The sequence below is a fragment of the Parasteatoda tepidariorum genome, chromosome 1 (genome assembly GCF_982258835.1).
Source record: "Parasteatoda tepidariorum strain Cologne lab strain chromosome 1, Ptep-v5.0, whole genome shotgun sequence".
In the NCBI taxonomy this organism is placed as follows: domain Eukaryota; kingdom Metazoa; phylum Arthropoda; class Arachnida; order Araneae; family Theridiidae; genus Parasteatoda; species Parasteatoda tepidariorum.
The window spans coordinates 22064937-22078760 of NC_141755.1; positions in this window are offsets into that span (position 1 = coordinate 22064937).

Genomic DNA, 13824 nt, shown 5'->3' on the forward strand with positions numbered 1-13824 from the left:
GAAGAAGAATGCATGCGGAAAATAGGTGCAATTATTAAGAATCAAGTGAAACTTAACAAATGAAAAACTATAAATACACTAATTACTTTTGTTACTGACACTAAAAATAGGTAAATTTATTGATTTAACTAACATTAGCATTATTCCATATTTTAACATTTATTATTTTAAGAAAATCAAACATTCGATTTAGTTTAACTTGAAAGCATAAAACTATTCGAAATAACTCTTAGTTTTAACAATAACATTTCATAAAAATAATCTTTTTAAATCATCGGTTCTTCCATTTTACTTTGGAAATATATATATATATTTATAGCTATTTATACATTTTCCATTTACAAAAACCCATTTCTAAGACATAAATAAAAGAGCATGTTTCCTAACAAATTTCCGAAAAAAGTTACAAAATCTTTATTTAAACAGGTTCAAGTGACTTAGTACGTCAAAGGTAAGTGCTAAAAAAATAAGATTACGATTTCATCTTAAGCGGTATATCTCTTATAAATGACGGAGAAAATATTTTGAAAAACTTTTGTTACAAAAATTAAACACAACTTATTCAGTAAGCAGTCAGACCATGTTAAAAAAATATCTAAGCCTCTTTAGAAATCGTTATATAGTGTGATTGATAATTGTCAATTACCAATAAAAAGCAAGGTATTAAAATTGATTCCCTGATCACTGCAGTTTGCCAATTACAAATTAGAACAACGTTGTTATATTTTCCAAATAAAAATTAATAGGGTTTTGCAAAAAGAGTATTTCATTTTCAAATCTCTATAGAAATTAATATAGTATTTAATTATTAAAAAACCTAAGAAGTTTTCAAATTCATTTCAAGCAGAGACTTTCAAGACATTATTCTGAACCTTGTATGCTTTATTTTTCTCGTCAAACTTATTTTAAACAACATATGTGTAGGTTTAATGAAAAACCTGGCTCTCTGCAAAGATGCAGTCTAATTGCAAAGCTTTCCAAGCAGTATTTTAAATATGGTTTAGAACAGGTAGATTTCATAATTGTTTTTTAAACAATGTCTATGTTGTAGGTTACTTGAAACACCCGGCGCTATGTAAAGCAATGAAGTCACTCGCAATGATGCAGGCTAATTGGAAAGCTTTTCAAGTGGTAATTTAAATATGATTTAGAACATGGAGATTTTATTATTGCTTTTTAAACAATGTATGTGTTGTAGGTTAATTGGAAAATATGACTCTCTGCAAATCTATGAAGTCAGTTTGCAATGATGCAGGACAATTGAATAGGTTTTCAATTAGTGATCTGAATATGATTTTGAGCAGGTAGATTGTACAATTATTTTTCCAACAATGTATACGTTATAGGTTAATAGAAAAATTCGTCCCTTTGCAAAGCTAAAAAATCAATTAGCAGTGATGTAAAATAATAGGAAAAGTTTCCAATTAATATTAAAATGTCATTTTGAGCAGGTTAATTTTATGCATGTTTTTAAAAAATATTATATGTTGTAGGTTAATTAAAAAATCCAACTTTGTAGTCGTCACTTTGCAAGGAATTCGGTTTTTCAAAAGCACCTTAAAGTATTTATTTCTAACCAAAAGAACCTATTTTAAACGTAAACTAAGCCAATGTAACTCCAAGAGAGCATGTAAAAGATTTTTTAAACAAAATCAATTTAGTTTTTCGATGCATATCCGAACAAATAACGAACAGGATCGCGTTATTATTTTAACAAAAAATAGATTAAGTAAGTACTTTAAACTTATTTATCCATTCTTAAAAATAATTTTTCAAGTATTTAAGCATTTTTTTATGTTTTGAAATATTTCTGCAACAAAATTCTATTTTCTTTTACCTAAAACATAGCTTTGCCTAATCGTATAACGTATGCAACGCCAAAGTTTTTTTTATCATAAATTTATTGTTTAAAAATGTCCTAATTGTTAATGCCTGAATTGTTAATTCCCAAAAATCTAATGAAAAAAGTTATTATAATGCTATTTTTATTTAAATAGAAAACAATATTGCATTAGTAATGAATATTTAAAGCATTTTCGAAATTAGCTGATGTTTAGTGCATTCTTCCCATCTTTTGAGAATTGCCTGCATCCAAATATTTCATGAATTTCCAGAGATGTAGGTGATTATTATAAAATAAACGTAAGTAAGTTATTAGCAGGTCATACACGTAATTACTAAATCGGCTGTACTCAATGTATGCCAATCATTCCCATCTTTAATGATAAAGAGATGGAAATACACACACGTCAACTGATAAAAAACGTGCCAAAAATAAACCCCACTGCTGGTTCAACGAGGTCAGTACAGATATAGATAGAGAATTGTAGGAAAAATTTTGAGCAAATGCATTGCCAATGTTAATGAAGAGGGATATTTACTCAGAATAATCAATGAACACAATTTATTCAGGTTACCGGACGTTTGCGATTACTCTCTAAAATTATTTGTAACTTCTGTAAGCGCATACTCACATTCCAAGAAAAAAGAAGAAAATTGCAAAAACATAAGAGAAATACCATAATGCTTACCTAACTAAACATAATGCTTAGTTTTATATTTCACTTCATAACCGTCGTTGAACTGCCGACCCAATTTTGGGTTTACGACTACTAATGCTCAACTCCGCATCCTTGTAATTTTGAATCAATCCAGAAGACAAGGAAACTCCTGGATAAGTACCCCCAGAGGCATGATTTGTTATGGGATCATGGAGGACTTTGAGACTTGACAGATTTAACGTCCATCAGTCACCATTTACTACACAGGGAATCTTCGACAGGCGGGGATCGAACCCATGACCAAGGGTCCAGCGCCCTACCAACCATGCTAACCCGGCTCTATAATGCGTAGTTAAATAAGTTCTGCATTTTGTAGTTTTTTTTACCGACGGGAAGTTTATTCTAATCCATTATCTACCACTGAGATATTGTATGTTAGCACAGTAGTAGGTGCAAGCCGGGAGTGCAATTTGTAAAAATCAGCCATCGCTAGGATTCGAACCCGGAGAAACTCATTGGGAAGCAAGTGCTCTTTCCCCTGAGCCACTATAACTCCGTGAAATTAAATTTATCAAAATTCAGGGGTGTGTTACTTCAGTTGAACTTGTTAAATATTGCAGTTGGAAAAAAAAAATTTTTTTGTTTACCTAAAACAATTTTGAATTAATTTCTGATAATTTAGATAAAGCTTCTATATTATTTGAAAAACTGAGTGAAATTTTTAAAAAAAATGTATTAAGAGGAAAGTTAAATTTTTTTAGTGACTTCATTTTATTTTTTATTTATTCTCATCCAACTAATGCAAAATAATCCATAATTTTTAATTTTTATTAATCAATAACAATTTTAAAATCAATCGAAATTTTTAAATAATACCAAAGAATATTTTATAAGAAAAAATAATACATTTGAACAGATATTTTTCAATTTTTTTTGTTTATACTGAGTCAAAAGTGCATAAACTTATACAGCGTATAAAAAGACTTAAAATATTGAAGAATATTTTCAATTTTTTAAAAAATACTTGCAGTACCAATAAAAATTTACAGCTTCAAAAACAGCTTTATAATTAAAAAATATATATTTGCAATTTTTGAAAACATAATGTTGTTTTAAACAAAGAATAAGGAAAACACTTTTTCACTGCTTCTGATACTGCACATAAATGACATTTTAATATAGTCATATCATCTTCAATTCTGCAAGGAAATTGATAGTCGGAATAGGTGGCTTAATAAATAGCCAACTATAATTCCAACTTTTCAACGAGTAATATTAACAGAAACCTATTACACAATAATATCACTTTACCCTAACAATTTCACGCATTTGCAACTTAAACAATATTTTTTTTTTCGTAATTCGTCTCTGTGACACAAAAACTAAAATAGCAGCAGTAAAAGTTCACCGACTCTTAAAAGATTTCCCTTCTCCCCAAACAATATAATTTTCATGGCTTTGCGAAAGAAAAAAAAATAAGCCATTACCGCAAAAACGGAAGTTTCTGGGGCTTGTGCCAAGGTGTTGTCTTTTATTACATCTTCTTCCAACAACAATTTATAAAGGAACGTTAAAAGAAATGTAGGCTCTTTTAAGAATCAATTATCTGCTGCATTTTATTGGATGAACTATAAACAAGCCATGTCATAAATTTGTTTAAATAAAAAAACTATTACAGTTCAAATTAAAAGATAATTTAATACTTGAACTATTAGTTTTGAGTGTAAACAAATTTGTGATCTGACTGGCATAGAATTATGACTATTCATTTTATTGTGACATTTACAACTATTCATTAGTATTCATTTAAAATTTGAATTCACTTATGTTAAAGCTAATTCAATTTTGTTAAAGAATGAAAGTGATCATATTTTTAATAAAAACTGTGTAAAAAATGTGAATATTAAGTTTTAGAATTTTTGAACTAGCATTCTGTTGCTTAAGGGTAAATTAAAATTCTAGGAGGGTCACTTCAGGTAGCAGAATCTCGGTAACCGTAACGTTAAAAACTGTCATTTTTAAGGAACATTTTCTAAAAATAGGTAATTCACTCAAACTTGAACAAGCTGGGTGGTATAGATCCTTGTAAGTAACAATAAGCAAATCACTGACCTTCCCCATTAGGTGATTACGGAATATTTGAATGGTCACATATTAAGTATTGAGTCAGCTTTTGAAAGCATTGCAAGACTTTTATGCCTAAATATATGTATTTCATCGAGACCACGCTAAACTGTGCTCACAAAGAATTGTAACTACGACGAGTTCTGTCTGCAACAAACTGTGCTCGTGATAAAATTTCGTTGCGAAGTGTTGTGCCTTCGATTAACTGAGCTCGTGACGAATTGGGCCAACACCACCTAGAAAAGAAAAGGCCTCCTCACGGGCTACCATAAAATCCGATCCATTAGTAGTCCGAACGTAGTGACATCTTTCGTATTTTTCTCTCCTTGCACAGTTTCGTAGCCCGTACGTAGAGACAAATTTCGTATTCTCCCTTCACTGCGCAGTTTATGTTTGTTACGTCGAACTGCTAAATTTATTCGGGCAGAGGCCTTCCTTCTTCTAGGAGATGTTGATTGGGTTTGTGATGAATTTTACACAAGACGAATTTTATCCACAGCAAAGTGTCACCCCGACCAATTGTAATCGATGTATTGTTCCACGACAAATTGTGAGTGACGAATTGGGCCAACACCACCTAGAAAAGAAAAGGCCTCCGCACGGGCTACCATAAAATCCGATCCATTAGTAGTCCGAACGTAGTGACATCTTACGTATTTTTCTCTCCTTGCACAGTTTCGTAGCCCGTACGTAGAGACAAATTTCGTATTCTCCCTTCACCGCGCAGTTTATGTTTGTTACGTCGAACTGCTAAATTTATTCGGGCAGAGGCCTTCCTTCTTCTAGGAGGTGTTGATTGGGTTTGTGATGACTTTTACACAAGACGAATTTTATCCACAGCAAAGTGTCACCCCGACCAATTGTAATCGATGTATTGTTGCACGACAAATTGTGAGTGACGAATTGGGCCAACACCTAGAAAAGAAAAGGCCTCCGCACGGGCTACCATAAAATCCGATCCATTAGTAGTCCGAACGTAGTGACATCTTTCGTATTTTTCTCTCCTTGCACAGTTTCGTAGCCCGTACGTAGAGACAAATTTCGTATTCTCCCTTCACTGCGCAGTTTATGATTGTTACGTCGAACTGCTAAATTTATTCGGGCAGAGGCCTTCCTTCTTCTAGGAGGTGTTGATTGGGTTTGTGATGAATTTTACACAAGACGAATTTTATCCACAGCAAAGTGTCACCCCGACCAATTGTAATCGATGTATTGTTCCACGACAAATTGTGAGTGACGAATTGGGCCAACACCACCTAGAAAAGAAAAGGCCTCCGCACGGGCTACCATAAAATCCGATCCATTAGTAGTCCGAACGTAGTGACATCTTACGTATTTTTCTCTCCTTGCACAGTTTCGTAGCCCGTACGTAGAGACAAATTTCGTATTCTCCCTTCACTGCGCAGTTTATGTTTGTTACGTCGAACTGCTAAATTTATTCGGGCAGAGGCCTTCCTTCTTCTAGGAGGTGTTGATTGGGTTTGTGATGACTTTTACACAAGACGAATTTTATCCACAGCAAAGTGTCACCCCGACCAATTGTAATCGATGTATTGTTCCACGACAAATTGTGAGTGACGAATTGGGCCAACACCACCTAGAAAAGAAAAGGCCTCCGCACGGGCTACCATAAAATCCGATCCATTAGTAGTCCGAACGTAGTGACATCTTTCGTATTTTTCTCTCCTTGCACAGTTTCGTAGCCCGTACGTAGAGACAAATTTCGTATTCTCCCTTCACTGCGCAGTTTATGTTTGTTACGTCGAACTGCTAAATTTATTCGGGCAGAGGCCTTCCTTCTTCTAGGAGGTGTTGATTGGGTTTGTGATGACTTTTACACAAGACGAATTTTATCCACAGCAAAGTGTCACCCCGACCAATTGTAATCGATGTATTGTTCCACGACAAATTGTGAGTGACGAATTGGGCCAACACCACCTAGAAAAGAAAAGGCCTCCGCACGGGCTACCATAAAATCCGATCCATTAGTAGTCCGAACGTAGTGACATCTTACGTATTTTTCTCTCCTTGCACAGTTTCGTAGCCCGTACGTAGAGACAAATTTCGTATTCTCCCTTCACCGCGCAGTTTATGTTTGTTACGTCGAACTGCTAAATTTATTCGGGCAGAGGCCTTCCTTCTTCTAGGAGGTGTTGATTGGGTTTGTGATGACTTTTACACAAGACGAATTTTATCCACAGCAAAGTGTCACCCCGACCAATTGTAATCGATGTATTGTTGCACGACAAATTGTGAGTGACGAATTGGGCCAACACCTAGAAAAGAAAAGGCCTCCGCACGGGCTACCATAAAATCCGATCCATTAGTAGTCCGAACGTAGTGACATCTTTCGTATTTTTCTCTCCTTGCACAGTTTCGTAGCCCGTACGTAGAGACAAATTTCGTATTCTCCCTTCACTGCGCAGTTTATGATTGTTACGTCGAACTGCTAAATTTATTCGGGCAGAGGCCTTCCTTCTTCTAGGAGGTGTTGATTGGGTTTGTGATGAATTTTACACAAGACGAATTTTATCCACAGCAAAGTGTCACCCCGACCAATTGTAATCGATGTATTGTTCCACGACAAATTGTGAGTGACGAATTGGAGCTATCTTCATAATAAATAATTATTCCTATTCTTATGATATTTAGTGAGAAATTAATTTCTCTGACATTTCGCTCTATTTAAGATTCGGACAAGTTAACAAGCCTGAAATGCTTCATTATATTTAATTTGTCAAATTTCTAATTAAACCTGTTAAAATATGTTTGGTGACGCTTGGTAACACGTCAGCTGTATATACGAGTAACAACAAAATTTTTTATCAGGAAACGTCACCCACATAATGGTGACGTGGCTTTCACGCGTATATCTTACTTAACTACTCACAAAAAATCTTCCAAAATATTTATACAAATATTGTCCAATATTCTTCAGAAAAACTATTAAATTCCTATAAAAGTGATTAAATTATTATAAAGCACGAGCATCTGGTTCTCTTTCAGAATAATCCTTACGATCAACAATATTTTTACTTTGTCGAACAAAAGACTTGGATGTATTTTCAGGTAGTTCTAATGATTTTTCAGCTGTCAAATCTCTCAATATTCTAACATTTACAATCTTTTTGTAGCAATTTTGTAAAGCTTCAAAGCGTTTAAAAATATAAATCCCTGCTGAAGTTGAATGCCACATTTTGTGTACCATTTTGATTCCTTTTATGAACTGCAGTTGTATAATGAACTATTTGGTCTGAATATTCTATACGACATTTCCCCTTATTATATTCAAAAATAAATTAATATGAGCCAGCAGCGCACGCTTAGTATAACGAAACGTGTGGCCTGACAGAGATTTTGTTGCAAACCCCAAAGGTAGGTAAATGCGTAGGCATGCGCGTTAGACCGCTAAAATTTAGATATAAAAACTTTTTTTTTCTTCAAACTTTTTCAGTTGTAAATTGCTTTCTTGCAATAATCTCTTTTCGATGCAAAAAAAAAAAAAAAAAAAAACGAAGTATCTGATAAGCCCATTTTTTTTAATGGCGTGAGCTCGTTCTAACTAATATATAAAGTTGTGGCTGTTAAATATTCCATTAAACAGCGATAACCTTATGAATGGCGAAAAATTTCTACGTGCTAAGCAAGGAAAAAAAAGAGTATATCGGGGACCATTTCATATATCGGGTCGTCTACAGCTGAAGCTAGAATTGTGATAACTCTTCCAAAAAAATTGACTACATTAAAATCACGTTTACTGCTTGGTATAATACAATCTGAACCTAAAATAAATGACATAATTGTTAAATTAAAAATATTAACAAGTTCTCAACAGAATTCGACATTATTTTGAACATAAATATCACAAAGAAAAAATATCGCTTTGACAAAATATTTAAGAAGCATAATGTCAGAGATACAAAACATCGAAAAGAAATTATCTGATCCGAATAAAATACAGAGACATGAAAATCTATTTTTAACTCTATGATTTTTGCGCAAAATTTTGTTCCTCAGATATTTCATTACGCTCAAGATGTCGACCGGTTAACACGTCTCAAGATGTTTAACTTGTCGAATGGTTTGCTAAACAAGTATAAACCTGCTAAAATATTTCTGGTAAATTTCATAAGCAATTGCTTTATAGTTATAAAGGCCTTTTTTATATATCTGAAGGATAAGTCAAAACAAAAAATTATTGTCGATAATAAAAAATTGAGTATTTGATGAGAGCACCTCTTTCGAAAGGCGTAGCCCATTTTAATATATTGGAGGCGTGGCTGTTAAATATTCCATTAAATGGCGATAACCTTTTAAATCACGAAAATTTCCACGCGCTAAACTGTTTAGGGGGGGGGGAGAAGTTTTCTCCAGGACCATTTCAAATATCGGGTCGTCTACAGCTGAAACTAGTATTGTGATAACTCTTCCAAGAATTGACTACATTAAACACACGCCTGCTGTTTGGTATAATACAACCTGAACCTAAAATAACTCACAGAAGAAAGAAAAAGTAACAATAATTCACAAACAAAACACATGCTTCTTCGGAAATAATTACCAGCCGTGGGGAATGGATATTACTGTAGTTCAAATGGTTGGTGCTCCTCTCTTAACCGCAAAAATAATTGCTTGTGTTATTGCTTTAATTGATGCACTGATTTAAGGTTGGCGCCATTCAGACTCTTAAATACGATTTCAGTGTAAATCACTTTGTGATATGCTAAGTAGGCTACACAGATAATCCAAGTGGGATAACAGGGCATTAATTAAAGGTATAAACTATTCAGCGAAACTGATTTGAATTTTAAGGATAGTTGAATGAAGATGTGTATGCAAATCACGTCGAAGTCCTCTTCTCTGGTGGAACAGAAAGAAATATATAGCTAAGGACCAGCACTTAAAATGTCCAAATCATGTTATCAACTAAGCATAGTGTATCAACTCAGTTTGGATCTAACTCAGAAAAAAAATTTATCACTATGAACAACGTTGTGTTTACTTACAGGCAAATTTTTCGTCTTCATCTAATTTTAAGCAATAACGCCATTACAGAAGATTTAGATCCTTTGATTGCAAGTCACAAGCTTCGCAATTAATATATATGTGTGCTAAGACGAATGCAATTATTTTTGTTTCTGATTATTTCGTACACAGAAAATATTAATTAAGGCAAACGTAGCACTACACATTTAATATAAAAGAGTTGAAGGACTTATTGTGCTGTTACTGATGGCTTCTTAGACTAACTATCATATGCAGTTGTGAAGTTATTACCTATCATATCGTACCCAATCATCCTAAATTAGAAAACATAGTACATATTGTTTTCTCATTTAGTATCTACTTTATTTAGTACCCTACAAATATTTAAAGTACGCTGTATTTAACGCTTTACAATTAATATAAATAAAAGTTATAGGAGTTATTGCGCAGTTATTAAAGATAGTTGTATAGACTAACTCTCAAATGCACAGTTGTTTCAAGTCAATACCCAGCAAAGCTTAAATGTAATATATTTTACTAATACAGCAGTAGTTATTGCGCAGTTGCAAGAAGGTAGTTTTAACTTACTTTCACGTGTATATTGGTTTCCAATTTTTCAAATACTCAGCAAAAATTAAATATGGAATATTTAACGCTGTACAATTAATATAAATTAAAGTTGTAGGAGTTATTGCGCAATCGGAGATGATAGTGGTTTGCTATAACTAGAGCCCGGATTTTGATGACCTAAAAAAACTCAATTAATGCCCTTAAAAACTGCAAAAAATGCCCTTAAAAGTGCAAAAAATGCCCTTAAAAAGCGAAAATTGCGCTAAAAATGCCTTATGACATGACTTAAATAGAAGTAAAAATATTGAACTAAAACAATGTTTTACTCTTTAAAATTATTATGAGTCGTTTCAAAAAATATAAAGCAATGCAATACTTGTTCTACGTTCATTAAAGTTTGAAAAATATGTTTTATATCCTAAAATAACAACAAAAAAAGGAAAATATATCGACTCCAAAACATTTTCATTTTGTATAGAAACTTAAATGAATATAACAACTTCCATTTCATAATATTACTAAATATCAGAATTACAGTGGATTATTAAATTTTTTTTTAATATTTTGAAATGTAAATGAGCGTCTCTTGTCTGAAAGCAAATTTTTATACCAGGAGAAGCTTTTTTCAATGTCTACTGATGTTATTGGTGCGTACCTGAAAAGGAATGTCGCATTTACTGACAATTCTTCTTCAACTTGAAAAGATGTTGCTTCACCTTTTAATATCCTAGAGATTTTTTTTATTGTTTGGAAGCCAGTGTAATAATAAAAAATTATAAAAAATAATAAAAATTAGAAAAAAATTAACAAAAAATTTAAGAAATGCTTTAAAATGCAAAATACACCCCAAAATTTGAAAAAAATGCCCTATAAATCTCAAAAAATGCTCTAAAGGACAAAAAATGTCCAAAAATGCAAAAAATGCAAAAAAATGCAAATGTCATCAAAATCCGGGCCTTAACTATAACTCATATAAGTACAGTCTGTTTCGAAAGGTTCATCAAAAATAAATACGCTAAATGCTGTGCAATTAATAGAAAGAAAAGTTGTAAGATATATTGCGCAAATGCAACAGATTGAGATTTAAACTAACTCTCTAATAAATCTGCAGTTATTTTTAATTATTTTGTGAAGCTAAGTAGAAAGTAAGTAAAAGCCCAGTAAAAACTATGTGTGGTATATTTAACGAAATGACACTGTTTTTAAGAAAAGTTTCAGGATTATTGCGCAATTACAGAAGATAATTTTTTAGACTAACTCTCACATATTTAGTTGTTTCTAATTAATACCCAGTGAAAATTAAGCGCAATATATTCAGCGCTATACAATTATTTTAAAGACAAATTACAGGAGTTATTGCTCTGCTTCAGAAGATATTTGTATATCAAACCACCCTCAAAAAGGGAGATCCAATACTAATTCCATTCAAACTCCAGTTATTTTGATACCAAAACGAATTAAACATAACCGTTTGTCTAAGAAATGCACTGAATAGCAACACCTTTACCCTCTTTAATCCCGAAATTGCAATCAAAAACACATTTAAGAGCCCCACAATTCACGTCAGAGTACTTGATTGTAATGAATTTTTCCTTATCTTCCACTAAACCTGTTCTCTTATTAAGTTAAAGCATCAAGACACTTCTAAAATAACCTCAAGGTCGACACCTTTCGCACTTAGAATTCTTACAATCTTGATAGATTCGATCTGAAAAAATAAGTACCGCATCGAAATCCTGTGATACCGCCATCATGTCTCAGACTAATATTTTATAATGGTCAGGAAAAACTTTAAATAGGTTTTATTAAAACAAATAAATGACATTTTGTTAAGGCTCTCTGCTTTAAAACAAGGGTTACAAATATAAGATGGCACAGAAAAACATAAGTTTGGAAACAACATATCTTGCACAAATATAGTCGGGGGGGGAGGGAATTATTGACGAAAAAGCGTGCTTACTTCTTAAAGAAGACATTACAAAAATGTGAAACACTAAGCATACCAGAGTTTCCATAGTGGACTATTTTAATATGAATGTCACGTGGTCACCCGAGTCCTTAAGAAGTAGTCAGTTTGCAGCATTTTGTTATAACATGAATGACACGTTGTATGCAAACATTTTCGTCAATAAAATAAATTTGAGTCATTCGAATCTGTGACCGAAGGTACACAGCTTACATATTGCGCAAAATAAAAATGCTAACACCCTGAATAGCTTTTGATGTAATGGTCGAATTTTCAGGTACTAAAACTCAATCTTAATGATTCGAGGGCATAACTTTTAATATGCCAATTTATTTAAATAGACGGTATTTTAAGTTTACTGTCTTTCTTAATTTACAAAAATTAGAAACAAAGTTCAAAAACAGTAAACAGTAACAGTTTGTATTAAAAATATTGAGAATTATTAAGAAATGTGGAAATATCTAGTAGCAACTATAAAAAAAGGAAGGAAAAAAAAAGATGAAAGACGATGAAATCGACACAAATAAAGCACGTCAAAAGTGATGATTAAAATGCCTGATTCGAAAATCACAAGTCGTTATAATACCAGATTAAATAATATCAATTTTGAAATCCCGTGAAAAAGAGTGGCAATAATTGTTGAAAAAACGTTTAAATAAGTCTCTTAAATTCGTCTGCCATTTATTTGCGACACAAATAAAAGGCACATTTAAATGCGTTATTCGAGTGCATTTTAAAAATATCGGGATTTACAAAATCATGTGGAAATACATTGCAATAAGTGCTGAAAAAACAATACAAAAAAACTTAGAGAAACGATACGATACATAAAAAAATGAGTGTAAGTCAATACTTAGTTACGAGTTAAACTTAGATATACGTACTTAGAGAAACGATGCAGGAGTAGTACGAAGAGAAAGAGGGTACTTAGAAAATGGTACGATAATATTGACGCAAATAAAGCATGTCAAAAGTGATTATTATTTGCACAATTCGAAATTCGCGAGTGCTATTAAAAATATAAGAGATTTTAAGAAACTTAGATTAACTATAAACTGGACACAAATAAAGAGCTTTAAAAGTAATTAACTAAAATTTGAAATTCGCATATCATAATTTTGCAGAAATAAAAATATTGGGATTTTTAATAGTTTGGAAATTCATTATGGTAACCGTCGAAAAAAGCGATTGAAAAACCACGTTGATTTAGATTTGGCTCGTTAAAAAAAGTGCAATTCAAAATTTACAATATTTTTTATTTTCCAAGAAATAAAATTATAATATATTTTTTTTATTGTATTCAGATGCTGCTTTTGGCCGCAAATTGCGTATCCTAATGTATTCGTGCGCTCCCACCACCACGTGGGTTGTGGGGATGTTATTTACGCCTCTGTTTAGCATTAAGAAAATAAAGATCTTATAAGTATCCACAAGTTATTTAATTCAATATTTACACCGAGGAGACAAGCAATCGCGTGTAGACTTTCAATACATAAATACCATTGGTCGATTCTCCAAACAGAAAACCGTTGGAACGTCAATATCCTACGGGGAGAAGAAAAAAAAACTAGAAACGATTTTCATATTAATACGTTGTCAAGAAAATTCGGAAAATTTAACTCAAGTAAAAATTTAACTTGATTAAGTTTCAAAAAATGCAGTTTTTTAGAAGGATAT